This window comes from Haemaphysalis longicornis, unplaced genomic scaffold, assembly GCF_048455015.1.
Source record: "Haemaphysalis longicornis isolate Haplotype H1 unplaced genomic scaffold, Haemaphysalis longicornis Haplotype H1 scaffold_1, whole genome shotgun sequence".
Lineage (NCBI taxonomy): Eukaryota > Metazoa > Arthropoda > Arachnida > Ixodida > Ixodidae > Haemaphysalis > Haemaphysalis longicornis.
This window is the reverse complement of record NW_027526203.1, coordinates 276,226,758-276,243,699: the sequence shown is the minus strand read 5'-3', so window position 1 is coordinate 276,243,699 and position 16,942 is coordinate 276,226,758. Positions and strand designations below refer to the sequence as shown.

Here is a 16,942-nt window from a genome sequence, read left to right as displayed (position 1 = left end):
TTTAGCTAATCTCGCTGTCACAGCTCCCGTTCGATTCGGCATATCTAATATGGCTCTTTTCGCATCCTCAAGATTAAGACGATATTGGCGTTTAGACGCTGCTCATTCCGATGCACTGCTATCATTTGAAGAGGATCGAGATTTAAAGTTCGGGTGGAATGCTCATTTTTGTGGTTCTCGGCAATGCGAAGTGACCTTCACCGAGCTGCGCTGCAAGATTCCAAGGCTATTCATCTGTTAAGAACAGGGCTTTCACCTACGGAACTATGTGTGCTGTGCCTGGTCCCTGAAACAATCGAACATTTTCCTTCTCGCCTGCCACCGCTTCTTGGCAGCTAGACAACTGCTTTTGAATGACACAATTGAGGGTTTGGGGTTGATTTTATCGGTTCCGCGTATATTATCTATTGGCGCAGGACATTTGGGGTGCGCAAAAAGGGATATATATATATATATATAATTGTTGTTGTTGATTGTATACGGTTTAACGCGCCGACGCAACGCAGGCGATGAGGCGCGCCGTAGTGGAGGGCTCCGGATTAATTTTGACCACCTGGGGATCTTTAACGTGCGCCGAAATCTCGAACACACGGGCGTTTTGCTTTTCGCCTCCATCAGAAAAGCGGCCGCCGCGGCCGGGAATCGAACCCGCGACCTCGTGCTCAGCAGCGCAACGATATATATATAATTTTATTCAAGCTTTTCTTTCTGCTTCAGGTCGCTTGAATTGCTGAAGGGTACTGATTAATGGGTAATTCGTGTTTTAATCATAACGAAGTTTCATTTTATTGCCTCTGTTTTTCCGGAAATAAATTAGTATTTTGAGGTCCTCACAAATTTAAACTAGGTAGCCCTGGGCAATCCCCTATTGTGGGTACGTGCCAAAGCTTTGAGGGAATCATCATCATCATCATCATCATTTAAACGAGTGTTCCAGCAGCAGGCGCGCGACATTACCAGTACCTCTGACTCTGACGTACAGCTGGGCACGCCAATGGGGACGCGGCGCGTTTCCCCTCCGCTTTTTAACATACTTCGTTCATTGATCAAGGGGACCAATGATGTTCCGCCACGGAATGGAACAGGTGACGAGCGGACGAGCACAGCATGGAGAAGCCGCTCAAGGAGAACAGCTGAACATGGAACATCAAAGGTCGTCGCGTCAGTGCTGGAAAAGTCTCCCGGTTGGATTTAATTCCGAGCTGGACCGAGCTGCCCAAAGGCTTTTGGCTCCCGGAGCTTATCTGGCTCGGGTAGCCGCACTTCTGAGCAGGCAGCAAACCTGCACCCCCCGGGCCTCTTCCCAGGAGTCTGGCCTGCAAGCCCACCGGACACCTCGACCTCTCCAACCATTTGTCACTTCGGCACCGTGGGCCCATCGTCGGGCTTCGCCGCCTCGCCGTGGCGACACACAGTGCATCACAGACATGACGTGCTCCACGTACTCGTAAGATTTGTTTTTTTTTTCGTGAAGTTTTCGACATTTTATGACGTCCTTCATGTGTCTTATTTTCCTGGTTGGAGTCTAACGTTGGGCCCAATAGGTTTTTTTTTTGTTTGTTTACTGTCCTTTACCCGAATTCAGTTGACATTTTAACCCCTGAACCTCGCTATGAAGCACGACTTAAGCGAGGACTACGGGTTAATTTACATTACCCGGAGATCTTAATTTACATTACCGGAGGAATTTGTTTTCCGTCTGCATAGAAAAAATAAACCGGCGCGAAGGCCGGGAATCTAACCCATGACATCGTGCAAAGTGGCGCAACGCCTACAGCTCATTATTTACCACGGTGGATAGTTAGGTGGCTTTGCCTATTGCCGTTGTATATGCATGGTTGCCTTCTTTTCCCCTTTGGTTGGTTTATTGAGTAGATGTTTCGTGACCACGCGGCAGGCTTTCCACCATCTATCAGTGGCGGCACTGCGTCCCCGTCGCTGGTAACCTTCTGTGACGGGGTTACATTTTGTTATACGGCAAAATGCATTTGTCATGGAAATGTGCTTTTATACTTTATTCTCCTTTGTGTACACGCCGGTAGCATTGATTTGCTCAGCGTTTAAAATTATACGGAAATTCTGCATGGTTGATATGATCTGCGCAATAGCTTCTTGTTTTGAATTCTTGTTCAGCAGCTTCAACATGCAGAGGGGGCGTACGGTGCGGCTGCGTAAGTAATGAGGGAAATTAATAGCTACTTATTTATATTGCATTATTTTTGCGTGATAATTTTTATGTAAATACAGCTCGATCTCGTGGGCCGGCCGTACCCTTGCATAATCACTGAATAATTATAGTAGTATGGTACTTATAGTGCAATACTTTCTCCTTCACTTTATTTTTGAGATGATCTTAGTAGTAGCACTGAGGAACGATTAGTGCATATATTTTAACTGCATAATAACACTTTTTCCTGTTTTTTTTTCTTTTTCCCAGCTTTTTTTTATTTATTTATTTATTTATTTATTTATTTATTTAGCAGCTCCCATAAGGGCGCAGTGGCTTTCTTTATCCTGGCCGGCCCTCTCGAGGGCACGTGCCATTCCTGTGGAGGGCATCATCATCCAGTTTCGTATCGTCAAGGCCTCTTCTCTTAACCCCGCCTTCAACGCACTGTACAGGATGCAGCCGCTGCCACCCAAGTCCCCGGTCCGGTCGACTTCTTCCAGGGCCGTCAGCTCGGGCTCCTGGCTGGGGAGGCTGGCAACGTGGTGCACGCAGTAGCTGCTGTACCACGCGCGGAAAACCGGCCACCAGGTTGACCCTCTGGTACGAGTGGTCCCCGCACAGGAGTACCACTTGTGGGAACCGGTTAGCCCCCCGGCTTTTCCTGAAGCCTGAGGTTCCTCGACGACCTCTGGAAGACGCGGTGAGCGGTCGACTGAAGCTGTTGGGCAGGTCTCGGAAAGGCCCAGACTTCGCTGATTGCGACAGGGGATTCACTGCGAGCCCGCCAGGACCCACTCCGAAGCCTTTTGACAGTTCTTTGCCGTTGGAATTTTAATCACCAGTCGGGCATGCTTCAAGTGTCTCCTACAACAACTTTTACCAAAATAAATGCGTGCGATTGTTACATTGTCGCGTATTTCTTTTTCTGTACGTCCAAATTTAATTTGATCTATCGCAATCTAAGGAATGTAGTTGCATAACGCGGAACACAATGTAACTCAATGTAACTCGTCACGTAGCGCAATATCAATTCAATTTGTCCCAATAACTTTTTTAAACATTAGCCTCGTCTTTTAAATTGATCATTTCATGTAGTGTTACGTGTACCAAGTAAACATCGCCATTTTAAGTCTAGCGATCGTCCTGTGTGCATCTTTCTTCGTCCGTGTCTTGTTTTCGCTGGTAATATGTATTCATGCTGTGGGCTAACGTATGGGATAGCAGAGGACCCCGGCTAAGTTCGCTAGAGAAAGTGCTACGCGCCGTGCACTAGCCCCAGCGGAATCCACGCACGGGTTCGGGTACTCACATGCGGTAAACAAACTCCAGCTATCCAAATTAAGGCTTTATTGCCTGGCAGATACAAGGCATATACCAGAGAACGCCACTGTCGCTCGCGGGGAGGCAGTCCGTTCACTCGCTCAAGCCGCAGGGACTCAGACCTCGATATCTGTCATCCCAGTCGCGGGAGCGGGGGAGGCTTCCATTGCGACCGGTCAGGACCGAATCTCTGAGACCCGTGGAGCCAAGTGAGTTCTCCGTCATCGGGGCATTCGGAGTAGCCACTTCCGAACTAGAATGTACTAGAAGAATCTATCCGAACCAACCTATACCGACCTACTCACCCAGTCGACTCCCGGCGGAACGCTCGCGCATCCCGCAGGTCGGCTCCGGGGGAATGGAGGTCTCCCCCCGGGTCAGGGAAAAGATTGGCGCGAAGAAAAGCTACAAGCAACGCCACCTAGAGAAGGTTTTCTATGTGGCGTTGCTACAAGCAGGTCTTCCTTTTCCCCGCGCCCTCGCGCACACGTCCATGGCGAGCCGGTTTGGCGCGTCGCATGGGGTCACGAAGAGGTCACTGCTCACGTGACGCGCCGTCTGCCCAAAATGGCGGCTCCCAGCTCGCCAAAACATGTGCAGACGAGGCGTAGGGAAACAAAGGTCCCCACAATACCCACACTCGTTTCTTTACATTGGCACCGTCGCACAGTCATCACACTTGCTCTTGTTGCGATGTCTATTCTGTCGGCTCGCCCCTGCTGGCTATTGCGAACTATGTCGGGGCGGATCGATATTCGCTATTTCCTTCTTCTGCTATGCATATAATATCGCTTCCAGTTTTCTCCTAAAGCGCATCTGTGTATATTCGGTTTGGCAATATGCAGCTATCCCATACGTAGGGTTCCTGGTCTAGATGGCGTGTCATCTCAGGCCATTCGCAACCTTGACGTTTATTTCCAGCCTTGCCTATTGGCTTACTATAATAATATATGGTGCACAGAAGTTAGTAGTTCCTGAACGTTGGCGCCCCTCGGGAGAGTTGGCGATTTTGAAGCCGGGAAAAAAGGCTGAGTTGTTCGGTTCCTAAGCACCGGTTTCTCTGATGCATTGTTTTTTCAAGGTGGTTGAAAAAATAATATTGAGGCATCTTCAATGAGTGTTTGAGAAAGTTGGCTTCTTACCGGAGCAGCTTACTGTTTGAGAGGTGACCGATCAACATCTGACAGCCTGTATGATCTGATTTCTCCACTTGAAGAAGCCAAGGCACCGAGATGCATGCCACGCCTATGTTATATTTTTATGTCAAAAATCGTTTGATACGGTACGCTTTAGTTGCAGCTTAATGGCGTGAAAGGTTGCCTCTTACTGTTTGTAAGGTCATTTGGATCTTAAATAACGCTTCGCATCAATGTGGCTGACCAGCTTAGCGCTAGTTGACCTGCTACAAGTGGAAAGTCGAAATGGACGACTACTTCAGGCGTTGCCTAAATTGAAGCGCAAAATTCAGTTGTGTGCCTCTATGACAGCACAGCTATTAGACCGTCAAAACTCATCGTGTCTTATTGAGCGCCACCCGAGGGGTCGCGCGCTAACCGAGGCCGCAAGTGTTCGGCCATGTGACCCTCCTTCCTTGGCCCTAGCGCCACGTGCCAGTTCTCTCCTTTCGGCCTTGCCGACTTTCTGTCGGGGAAGGTGTGCTCGCTGCGCTCATATGACCATTCGTTTAAACTGCGCTACGCTCTTCTTGTCTCAACAATTTGGGGCGACCGAAGAGTACGCCCGACCAGGGACGAGGTCTAACGGGAGTGCAGACGTGTTCGCGCTTGTGAAAAGCGTCGACGAACCTTCGAGAACGGGGATTCCTCCGCTAGGGGGCCGCCGCAAGCAGTCACGATTCACATCGACCCCCTTTTTAACTGCCCATTGGGCCGTACCATCGCCTGTTTTTTTTCTGTGTGAATATTGCATCCGCTAAGTGCTCCGCTACCTGGGGATACCTCGTTTTTGTCTGTGAGTGTCCATCCGACTAATTAGTGGCTGTCTAAACACTCACCGTGCCGGCGGGGCGCTAGCCCTAATGGCGACCGCCGCGCCGCCGAACCCGCCAGCCTCCGGGCCTGCCGCTGCTCTGCCTGCAGCCACCGACCCGCACCTCTCTATCTGGACACAACCACTCAGAGCATGGACTTCGACGAACTAAGCGGTCGCACGATTCATCCCAACGGCCCTTGGACGAAAATTCTCCAAGCTCGCAAGAATAACAAATCAAAGCCGAAAGCTGCATTTTCTATACGCTTGTCGCTACACCACCCGCCGCGCCGAAAGCCGCTTCTCGAACTACCCCTGCCGCCAGCGTATTTCGGTTTCGGCGATGCATCACCCACGAAAGGGAGAAGAAGAGGAGTGCGAGAGGTAAAGGCGAAGGGTTGCGGGGCTGTTCTGCCGGCGCACACACTCCCCGCTCTTAGCCCGGCGGCCGGCCGGCAGTGAATACCCATTTCTTTCCTCCATGTGAAGCGGCAAGTGTTTCATTCGCGCGTTGGATTTCGCCTTCTGGGATGGCTGCGCTGTTATTCAACCACACTCCTAGATCTGTATATTTTAACGAAGTTAAAAGTGCTTCAACTGTGTCTGTGTTGGATTTCGCGTCCGCTTGTGATACCCACCGCTGTGCATTTCGAAGTGCTTCAACCGGGTCGTTTGATTAAGTTTTACGCTGCAACAGTGTTCTAGGTAATATTACCTAAATACTTTGTAATCCGTGCTGTTTTGCAATCGCAGTGTAGCATTCGCAAATCGTCGCGTGAACGGTTGCTACGCAAGCGTGCATCCACAGTTCACCCTGTGATCGGCCGCCGCTGTGAAAGTCAACCTTTATTATGAATGAATTCCTGGAGTGTGACAAATAGAAATTTAGCCTAATGCCCCATAAAGTTGGGCCTAAGTCACGCTGGGAATACGCGATAAGTATAATCACTTGTAGCCCACCTTGAACATGTTGGTACTCAGATTTTCTGACGATTGCTTTCAACCTTGTCACGATGGTTGCACTTTGTGCCCTGCTGCTTTTTATGCGATCGCACAAACAACCGGGTTGCTTGTTTTGTTTTTTTCTTTATCGTATCTAGCGCTCCGCCCAGACGAAACGCGCACTAAAGTTTTGCCCAGCCAGAATTAGAACTGTCAAATACTCCTGCTCTGATCTTCGCCTCTTAGATTTAGACACGCAGGACTACCTTTGCACCGCCTCCTCTTCGCGATCGTGTGTTCACGGGTCTTTTTCTTTTTTGCTTGCAAGCCCCAATGGTGCTAGCACCCACATTTATTTGCGAGTTGGAATATGAAGCCTCCACAGATGACTTACGTTTGTCCACACACACTGACCAAAACAAGCTACAAGGGGCTTTGGTATCCAGTATTCTTACGCTGGAGCATGCTTCAAGGCATGTGATCACAAAAGCACTTGTTTACTGCAAATACAGGTTCTCAAATTGACTGAAAAACTGAAACATAACATTAAGCCTTATAAATATATACCTAGTATGTGTGCTAGTTCTGCATCAATTGCTAAAAAAAAAACCCGCAACACATGCTAATGAACTGATCATGAAAAAGTGACGTAGTGAATAGTAAATCTGTCTGCTGAAGACAATTTTTAATAACACTACAGATTTGAATATAGATTACATGTTGCAATGTATGGGCATATGAAACAGCAGAAACCAAGTCCCAAAGCTCGAAAATTCTTTATTAAATGCTTTATAACCTCAAATATACATACAACATTTTACGTGCCCATCACGGTTTAGGCCAGGAACATCTTGGCTCAAAACTTTCCACAATTTCTCAGTCAGCACCTGCAACACCAAAAGAAACAAATAAACGCTTCCTTTTACAACCACACCGCAAACGGCAAGTGAATCTAAATTCACAATTGATGGTGTATTTTGTCCCATATATGGCTACATTAATATGTACACAAAAGTTAGTTTAGCCTGCTTTTGAACTATTCTAACTGCTTATTCTGAATTTTTTTTCTACGTAACACCAGAGATCCTTTGCTGATGCAGTCTTGTGTCTAAAACCTGCTTTAGTCCCTTCACACCAAACGGTATTTTTGACTTTTTTGAGAATTTGTACAAGGCCAAATAATGGCTTACACTAGTAGGATTAAAGCTCTGAGCTAGACTGCTTCGATCTCTGATCTCGTTAACAAACTGCACTGCCTTTCCCAATAGCTAAGCAGGTGCTTACAGTGTATCTGACAGAACAGCTGTCACGCAATGGCCATACAGGACAACTGGGTCGGTTTATCAGTCAGGAATTATATGAGGGGGCACTAGGCTGAGCCCAACTCATCGCACCACTGCTGCAAAAACAAAGTGGAAAAATATTCTATTTCGGGGGTTGTAATTGCCGAGGCCACTCTTGGGCTATGAAGCATGACACAGTGCTAGGTTCAATTCACGTTAATCCTGACATTTGGGTATCTTAACTAGCACTGAAATCTCCACACACGGGCGTTTTCGATTTTTTTCTTTTTGCCTTCACTAAAAAAAAGAAAAAGAAAAGGAAAAGAAAAAAGTCCTTGGGCACAGCTGCACAATGCTTTAGGAACTGCGGCTGCTGCTCAGGCAAAAGTTGGAGCCATTACTTGAGTAGGCACAAATCCTCAAGAGTTGAAAACTGATTTCAGCGCAAAGCGGCAAAACAGCACTTTATTAAAAACAAGAGAAGTGGGAAAGACCTTATAACAACACGCGCTAAAGAACGACCTTTTTGAATAAACACAGTGTCACTTTGTAAATCGTCAATGCCTGGATAGCATATCCTTCATGCCCAAGTATACTTAGTTGCTCCTTTAGACCGACAACGAGGTCGCGGGTTCGATTCCCGGCCGCGGCGGCCGCTTTTCTGATGGAGGCGAAAAGCAAAAACGCCCGTGTGTACGAGATTTCGGCGCACGTTAAAGATCCCCACCCAGGTGGTCAAAATTAATCCGGAGCCCTCCACTACGGCGCGCCTCATCGCCTACGTTGCGTCGGCGCGTTAAACCCCCACAATCAATCAATAGACCGACAACGATGGCCAGAAGTCAGGCTGCTGCCTTGCACGCCTTGTACTTGCTGCTTCGCCTTAATATTACCATAAGTTAGGAGCCAAGTATCTGAAATACCCATCTGTTTGATGCTTTGAACGTGCCATGTAGGTGTTGCCGTGCAGTAATCCTCATTGGACGACGAGAACGAATGCAAATTAAATGACTTACGAGCGAAAAATCACGTTACCAAAGTTGATCAGTTCGCTACTCTGGCACCACTTTACCATTGAGGCAATGCTGTGGACTTGTTTGTAAACAACCTGTAATTTCTCTGCGCCACGTAACATCATTGATAGTGGTTGCGGACTGAAGTAGCGTAGAAAACCGGGCTAGTTGGTGCAGATTCATCTTCGCAGCGCACAAATAACGGGACAAAAAGGAGGATAACACTGGACAACCACTGAACCAAAACCGAATTTTTATTGAAGAGAAATATAAAGCCATCGAAGGTATAAAACAAAGATAAAAACATGACACATGACCCCACTATAAGCAACTGTACAGACAAAGCTCTCAAGTACTGCTCTCTTCAAGATACGCCAATTCTGCATCTAAAAGTGCTAAAGACGAGCGCTAACACACGAGTCAGACATTTTTCGAATTTTATGTGCTTCCACTATACTTCCCTCACCTTTTGTTCATCGTGCGAGAACAGTACCGTTGTATCATGAAGGAAAAGCGTACAACCACAATCTTTGCAATGGGTGGGAAGAGGGCCAGAAGGCACTCGGTGAACTGGCCAACATCAAAGCGACCACAATTGAAAGGAATGCAATAAACCACGTTTAATCTATAAGGAACAACCTGATTCTCATGTTTCACACCACAGCTGTTTGCTCGGCCCTTATTACTAATATTCTTTTCGATGGCGGGACAGCTGCAGTTTAACTTAATTTTGGCTGAAAACACCACATTGATGTTATATCTGCTCCCCACTTCTTTCAAGCGGTGAGATACATCGTGCAGGTACGAGATTACAACTATCTTTTCCTTCACAACATCACAAGCAGGAGACAAGTTTTCTTCACCAAATCCAACAACTGAAGACAGGCCGACCCAATGACTCCGTCACCGTAGCCAGCATTTTTGGGTCCAACTAACTGTTCACCAAAGCTAGACTCAATTAGGTGAAAACAAGACTGAAAACAAAACAAGATGGCTGACCTGAGGCAGTTGACAACGATCCCATATTTTGCAATCCTAGAACGTGCTGATGAAGAGTTCAGTAAAGGCTTCTTCGATCGCGGGCTATAGAGCCAACATACATGATTCTGCTCGAATTTTAACAACAGGTCCAAAAACTGGATTGTTCTTTCGTTCAGCGCCTTGGACATAAAGGTCAGCCTAAATGCGTGACGTTTGAATGCTTTTAAAATGTCTACCATTTTTCTTGTAGGGTCATAGTTTCCACAAAGTACTAGGTAATCGTCAACATACATGAAAATTTTAATTGCCAAACCCTCCAAGTCACGTTCCAATACACGGTCAACATAGCCAAGAAACTGTCACTAACAAGGTGAGGAACTTTAGAACGTCTACAGATTCCAGATCTCTGCACAAAGACACTTTCACACCATCCTACAATAGTTGATGCTAAGTAGAAACGCAGAAGCTCCAAAAAAGATTCCACGGAAATCCCGCAACTTTGCATAAACTTAACTTCGCCGTTGTAGACGGTGATCCACTCTTTCACAGAAACCAAAACTTGTTCATGCGGAAGGAAGTAGAAAAGGTTTCTAGCGTCAATGCTGAAAGCAGAGCACCAGCCTGGATTACTGCGCGCACAGTAACCTCATTTGTGTGCTGTGAAGATGAAGAGGCTTGCGCAGCGTGCCCTATCCCGGTCCTCTTGCATTGCAACATCTGCTACCTCAAACACGGAGCTGCACAGTGGACACCAGGTCGGCACAGAAATTTTGGCACTCGATGGAGCCCTCTGGCCGACTATGCCACTTATGGTCGTCTCCCATCCCTGCGACCGCAGCACCTTCTGCGGCACTGACGTTGATGACTGGATAAGCACCTACGAGAGTGCGAGCGCTCATAACAGATGGGATGCAACCTTGGGGCTGGCCATCGTAATATTTTACCTCAAGGGCCCAGCCAGACTATTGTTGGTTTGAGACACACGAAGCAGACCTGACAAGCTGGGAAACCTGCAAATTGACATTACGTGAGCTGTTCGGAAAGCTTGTTGGCCACCAACTAGCCGCGAAGGAACTTTCTTCCCATGCCAAAACCTCGATGTAGTCATCCGTCGCCTATATTCAGGATGGTGTTGCTCTGTGTCACAAGATAGATGCCGACACGTCAGAAACTGGCAAAGTAGGCCATGTGCAGAAAGGAATTGCTGATGGCGCTTTCAACCTGCTTGTTTATAAGGACTGCACCAGCACAGACGGCATCATTACAGAGTGCAGACCGTTTAAACATCTTGAAAAGGGCCTCGCAGCCTCTGGAAAATGTTTCTTTGGTTATCAACGTAACTAGTTGATGCATTTCTTTTTGTTATTCCCCCCACTGTAATGCCAACAGGCGCTGTGGGTACCAAATAAAGTAAGAAAGAAACAAGTGAAAGCTCACTGTATTGCCCTACAGTTCACTCGACTGCCTAACACGGGTCCCACATCCTATTACGAGTATACCACTCCACTGGAATGTGCCCTTCTTTGTTCGACGACTTAATTAATGAAAATAGTACGCCGTGAGCTGGAGGCTACGGCTACGGCTGCCCTACTAGCCCCGACCCGTGAATGAACGTCACCTTCCATCTCCCTAATCCATGCGATATACAGCAAGAGCTCGCAAGCCACACCATTCCACGCATTTGCTCTGTAGCTCACCCGAAAAACGCTTTCACTGTTCCTCGTGTCTTAACTGGTCCCCACCAATATGCCCCACGCCATTTTCAGACACAAAATTCCGAAGAGTGGAGTACTCCTGAAAACAAGCCAATATGCTTCCACTGCTGTCACGGTGGGCATGTGGCCCGCTACAGCTTTCGACATTGCCACGCTAAGCCTTCGCCTCACCACAAGACTAATCAATGCAGCTCAAGGAGGTAATACTGCACCTGTGACCTGGACGACAGATCTTCTATTAACCAAGGAGTCTAAGCCCAATTTACTAGACGTTACTGTTGATGGTGTTGCAGCCCAGGCTCTCACTGACACAAATGCTCACATCTCTGTAATCAGCTTAACCCTCCGCTGGCATCTCCGCAAAGTTCTGACGCCACCCATGCAAACATTTGTTCGAGTTGCCAATGAGAGCACACCTTCAATTGCCGGAATGCGTACCGCCTGAATATGGATTGCCGACCACGATAGTGTTGCTCTCTTCACCGTCCTTGAAAAATGCCCCCATGACATTATCCTCGGCGTCGATTTTTTCTCGAACCGCTCTCATTGACTGTTCTGCGGGACTTCTCTCTTTTGAATTTCCTTCTGCCAAAAATGCTCAAAAGCACCGTTCTCATTCCACAGATTATGTCCATTTGCTGTCAAATGCTGTAACATACATGCCCCTGTGATCAAGTCCACCCGTTTCTCACAGTTATTTCTCACCAGATTGTTCGACAAGCCGAGCGGAACCTACTACAAGCACGTATCCTTGAGTGCCGCCAGAAGCTACGAGCTTTGGAGAAGCAAACCTTCTTTGCACGCCGACAACTTGAGTATCTTATTCCTGAGGACTTCCCAGATGTGCAGCTGCACGCAAACTTCACCGCTAGCATGGGAGAAGGCCTCCATAGAACGTCGCAAGAGAGGAAACTGCAAGCACTCCGGCCGGACGTGCCACAATGCACCCAAGAGGTCATCAACCTATCTCCGTACACACCGGACGAAGAGGAGGCTAAGGTTTTGTCCCGTGGTGTGAATTTTAACACGGAAGCACCCCCGGAGCCAGGAAAGGTGATTTGTGCGGTCGAACGCGTGGTCGGCCAGCTTCCCTCTGAAGTACGGCAAGAAGCGCGCACCCGTGCTATTGGTGTGCTCTCTGGTTTGCGAAGACATTGTGCAAGACTGCATTTATCGGTAGCGGAGAGGCAAGCCATCAGGAGCCTGCGGAATAACAGCAGTATCGCAATCCTTCCTGCTGACAAAGGCAATGCCACGGTCTTGCTAGATAGCAGTGACTACCACACGAAGATGTTGGCCCTTCTCGAAGACCAGCAGACATACGCTCTTCTAGCCCGTGACCCAACTAGCAGGTTACAGTCCAAGCTTCAAGAACTGCTAACCAGGCTTTTAAAGCTAGTCCCTTCGCACCACAAGGGCCCCTACTACAGGTTACTGTGCACGAACGGTTCATCCCCGGCAATCTACGGTCTGCCTAAAATCCACAAGCCTGCCGTTCCTCTTCGGCCTATCGTCGACTTCTCGAGGTCACCGCTCTACCGACTTTCAGGCTACCTTCACCAAGTGTTGAGCCCTCTAGCCGGTAAGACGCCCACGCACGTCGGAAACTCGTCCTCTTTTGTTTCGAAGCTGAAGGACGTAACTCTAACTGAAGATGACGTCATGGTTTCGTTCGACGTCAAGTCTCTTTTCACTAGTGTCCCAGTGGATCTGGCAGTAGCCATGTGCGAAGAAGCACTAAACGCGGACATTAGTCTTCCCGATCGCACTCCCTTTGACGTCCCCGAGCTCTGCGAGTTGCTTATGTTTTGTCTGAGCAACACCTATTTTTCTTACGGGGGAAGCCCCTATCAGCAGACCCATGGCACGGCGATGGGTGCGTCCATATCAGTTACTACGGCCAATCTAGTTATGGAGGCTTTAGAGGGGAAGGTATTGGCAACCTTCACACCGGCACCGAGGTTTTTCTGCCGCTATGTCGACGATTGTTTTTGTATTTTAAAAAACCAAGATGCCCCCTGTCTTCTGGACAGCCTCAACGCCCAGAATGTGCATATACAGTTCACCGTGGAGTTCGAGCAAGACAACATGCTTCCCTTTTTTGGATGTTTTTGTTCGCCGCGATGCGGGCGCTCTCTCCTTCTCAGTGTACAGGAAGCCCACACACACAGGTCGTTACCCCAGTTTTGAATCTTGCCACCCTGTCGGCCACAAGACATCCGTTGTGTCGTCCTTGATAAAGCGCACCGTACGCATCTGCTCAGATGACAGTGCACTGAAACGTGAATTAGGAACGATCCGCCGCGAACTAATCGCCAATGGCTACCCTAAGCGACTTATTTGCCAAACCAAGAATAAGATACTACAGCCAAGAATGGCCAACAACAGGACATTACGAGCACGCGCAGCCATCCCCTACATCCCAGGAATAAGCGAAGCATTGTCGCGCGTCTTTTCAAAATACGACAAGCGCATTGCCCATGTACCGACCAGCAAGCTCCGCGACGACTGAAAGAGCACCAACGTGATGTAAGAAATCATAATCACATGACGAATGCCATTGCGGAGCACGCGCACAAACATTCCCACAAGATTGACTGGGAGAACACCGCAATTTTAGCTAAGGAAAACAACACATCATCTCGGCGTCTGCTAGAGTCACTTTTTATCCAATCAACGCCAGCCGCAATGAACCGGACGGATGGGACTTTGCCTCCCGTCTACGCATGCTCTCTACGTCATGTGCTGCCTATATAATTGACGACGACGGCTTGTCTTACGTAGTGAACAAGGGACCCGTATGTGGTTCCGAAACGTCAATATATTTTTATTCTTGGTAAGTGTTCGCTTTTCTTTTGCAAGTTATTATATGGTCTTCCCTATTACAGACGTGCTGCTTCTGTGAAACGTCACTCTGCCACACATCATCATTACTGTGGTAGAGAACCAAACCTGCCTTCCCTTTCAGTTTTTCAATTTCAGTTTCACACCTCAAGTCCTTCCCAAGGGGATTTCGCTTGCAATGCTGTGCCCTTTCTGGTATGAATGCTAGCACTCCTGCAGATTTACCTCCTGCAGTGCAGGCGTCCCATCAAGCACCATCAATCAAGGCAGTGGCTGCTTCAGACCTCCCACCGGATCATACCGCCGGTCTCCCTCATCTTCTGGATTCCTGCAAGGACATCTTCGACTTAGACAACCATCCAGCAACTCAAACTTCTGCAGTCACCTATCATATCAACACCAACGATGCTTCACTAGTGTACAGGTGGCCCTATTGCGTATCACTTGCTGAACGACTCGTCATCCAAAAGGTAAAAAAAAATGCTCAGTAAGGATACAGTCGAACCATCTTCCAGTCTGTGGGTGTCTCCAGTCGTGTTGGTCAGAGAAAAAGATGAGACGTAGTGCTTCTAGATGGATTATGCAAACTTTACTATTATGAAGGAAGGCCTTATACAGTGGGATCTCATTGATACAATTCTCCATATTACGTTTTTCTTTTCATTCCAAGCCAAAATCCCTTAGAAATAATGCATTTTCGTGCATTTGATACGACCACATTTTTGCTAAAAATTGGATGGCACGACCACGAAAGTGAACCTTGACCATTTTTAGAAACCTTACATTTATTCTTCGGTATACTAGCTCAAACCCCATGTCAACAACCCATGACCTGCATGGCAGCGCCGGTTCTGCGACAAAAACACTGCTGCCGGGCGTGGGCACTCTGCTCAATGAGGATGATATGTGAGGCGAGGCACTGTGCCATCTAGTGAAACATATCATAATCACAGAGTTTCTCAGTTTGATCATAATCGAGGAAGAAGGTTCCAATGCTCTTGGCAGGCGGCGACTTCCCTCCCCAACTTCTCGCCATGATCTGTGCTTCCCGCTCCGTTCTTTGTTCTCTTTCTGCGCTGTTCCTGTGTTCGGTGGTGTTGCTTATGAGGCTATTTTTGTTCTTGTTCTATTTGACTAGTCTTGTTCTCCTTAGGCTACCTTGTTGCTGTGCGGAGTGTGCTGCCAGGCTTGTGGCAATGTCGAGGAAACGGAAGGCACTCAGTATAAAAAGAAAAAGTGGAAATTGTACAGAAATTGGAAGAAAACCCGAAGAGGAAATGCGTGGATTTGGCACACAAGCTCGGTTTGCCAGTGTCAACGCTCAACACTATTGCCGGTCAGCAAGAGGAACTTCAAAAGAATCTGCAAGTTTCCGGCCCTGATGCGAAACAAGCACAAGGTGCGAAGCATGACCAAATGGAAGACATCCTGCTCACATGGTGGGAGGAAGGATCACAGCACAGCTATTAGACCGTCAAAACTCATCGTGTCTTATTGAGCGCCACCCGAGGGGTCGCGTGCTAACCGAGGCCGCAAGTGTTCGGCCATGTGACCCTCCTTCCTTGGCCCTAGCGCCACGTGCCAGTTCTCTCCTTTCGGCCTTGCTGACTTTCTGTCGGGGAAGGTGTGCTCGCTGCGCTCATATGACCATTCGTTTAAACTGCGCTACGCTCTTCTTGTCTCAACAATTTGGGGCGACCGAAGAGTACGCCCGACCAGGGACGAGGTGTAACGGGAGTGCAGACGTGTTTGCGCTTGTGAAAAGCGTCGACGAACCTTCGAGAACGGGGATTCCTCCGCTAGGGGGCCGCCGCAAGCAGTCACGATTCACATCGACCCCCTTTTTAACTGCCCATTGGGCCGTACCATCGCCTGTTTTTTTTCTGTGTGAATATTGCAACCGCTAAGTGCTCCGCTACCTGGGGATACCTCGTTTCTGTCTGTGAGTGTCCATCCGACTAATTAGTGGCTGTCTAAACACTCACCGTGCCGGCGGGGCGCTAGCCCTAATGGCGACCGCCGCGCCGCCGAACCCGCCAGCCTCCGGGCCTGCCGCTGCTCTGCCTGCAGCCACCGACCCGCACCTCTCTATCTGGACACAACCACTCAGAGCATGGACTTCGACGAACTAAGCGGTCGCACGATTCATCCCAACGGCCCTTGGACGAAAATTCTCCAAGCTCGCAAGAATAACAAATCAAAGCCGAAAGCTGCATTTTCTATACGCTTGTCGCTACACCACCCGCCGCGCCGAACGCCGCTTCTCGAACTACCCCTGCCGCCACCTCAGTCGCCCCTGTCGGGTCTGCGTCAGCTTCCGACATCTTGCCCGCACTCCGCCAGCCCCGCGTTCGCAAGCCCGTCACCCCAAGCCTCCCAGGTTCTGAGTACGTCATCGTCTACCGTACCCGCGCCGCAGGCACTGTCGCGCGCTGCTCAACCAAAGACATTGTGACCGCACTCGCTGCAGCAAGCAAGCTTCTTCAAGAACAGTTCTACACGTTCATAACACTGCAAATACAACCCGCACAAAATCTGTTGGTGGCATCAACTGCAAATGAAGACCACGCCCTTCTGCTGAGCACCGTCGATCAACTTGCCCTCACGACCGGCATTCTAGAACTGTCGCCCTACCTGAAACCCCCGCCCGGCACGGTTCACGGAGTCATACACGGCCTCGATGAA

General features: G+C 48.6%; 1 long non-coding RNA gene across 1 annotated transcript in view; it reads left to right on the top strand.

Annotated features, from left to right (window-relative positions):
• Positions 1–3,286, top strand: part of LOC144146453 (uncharacterized) — a 35,643-nt gene extending 32,357 nt beyond the window's left edge. Inside the window, exons 2-3 of the long non-coding RNA XR_013317682.1 lie at positions 1,086–1,447; positions 2,623–3,286. This is a non-coding gene — a long non-coding RNA (uncharacterized LOC144146453). The remainder of the gene's footprint in view (positions 1–1,085; positions 1,448–2,622) is intronic.
• Positions 3,287–16,942: the final 13,656 nt, after the last annotated feature.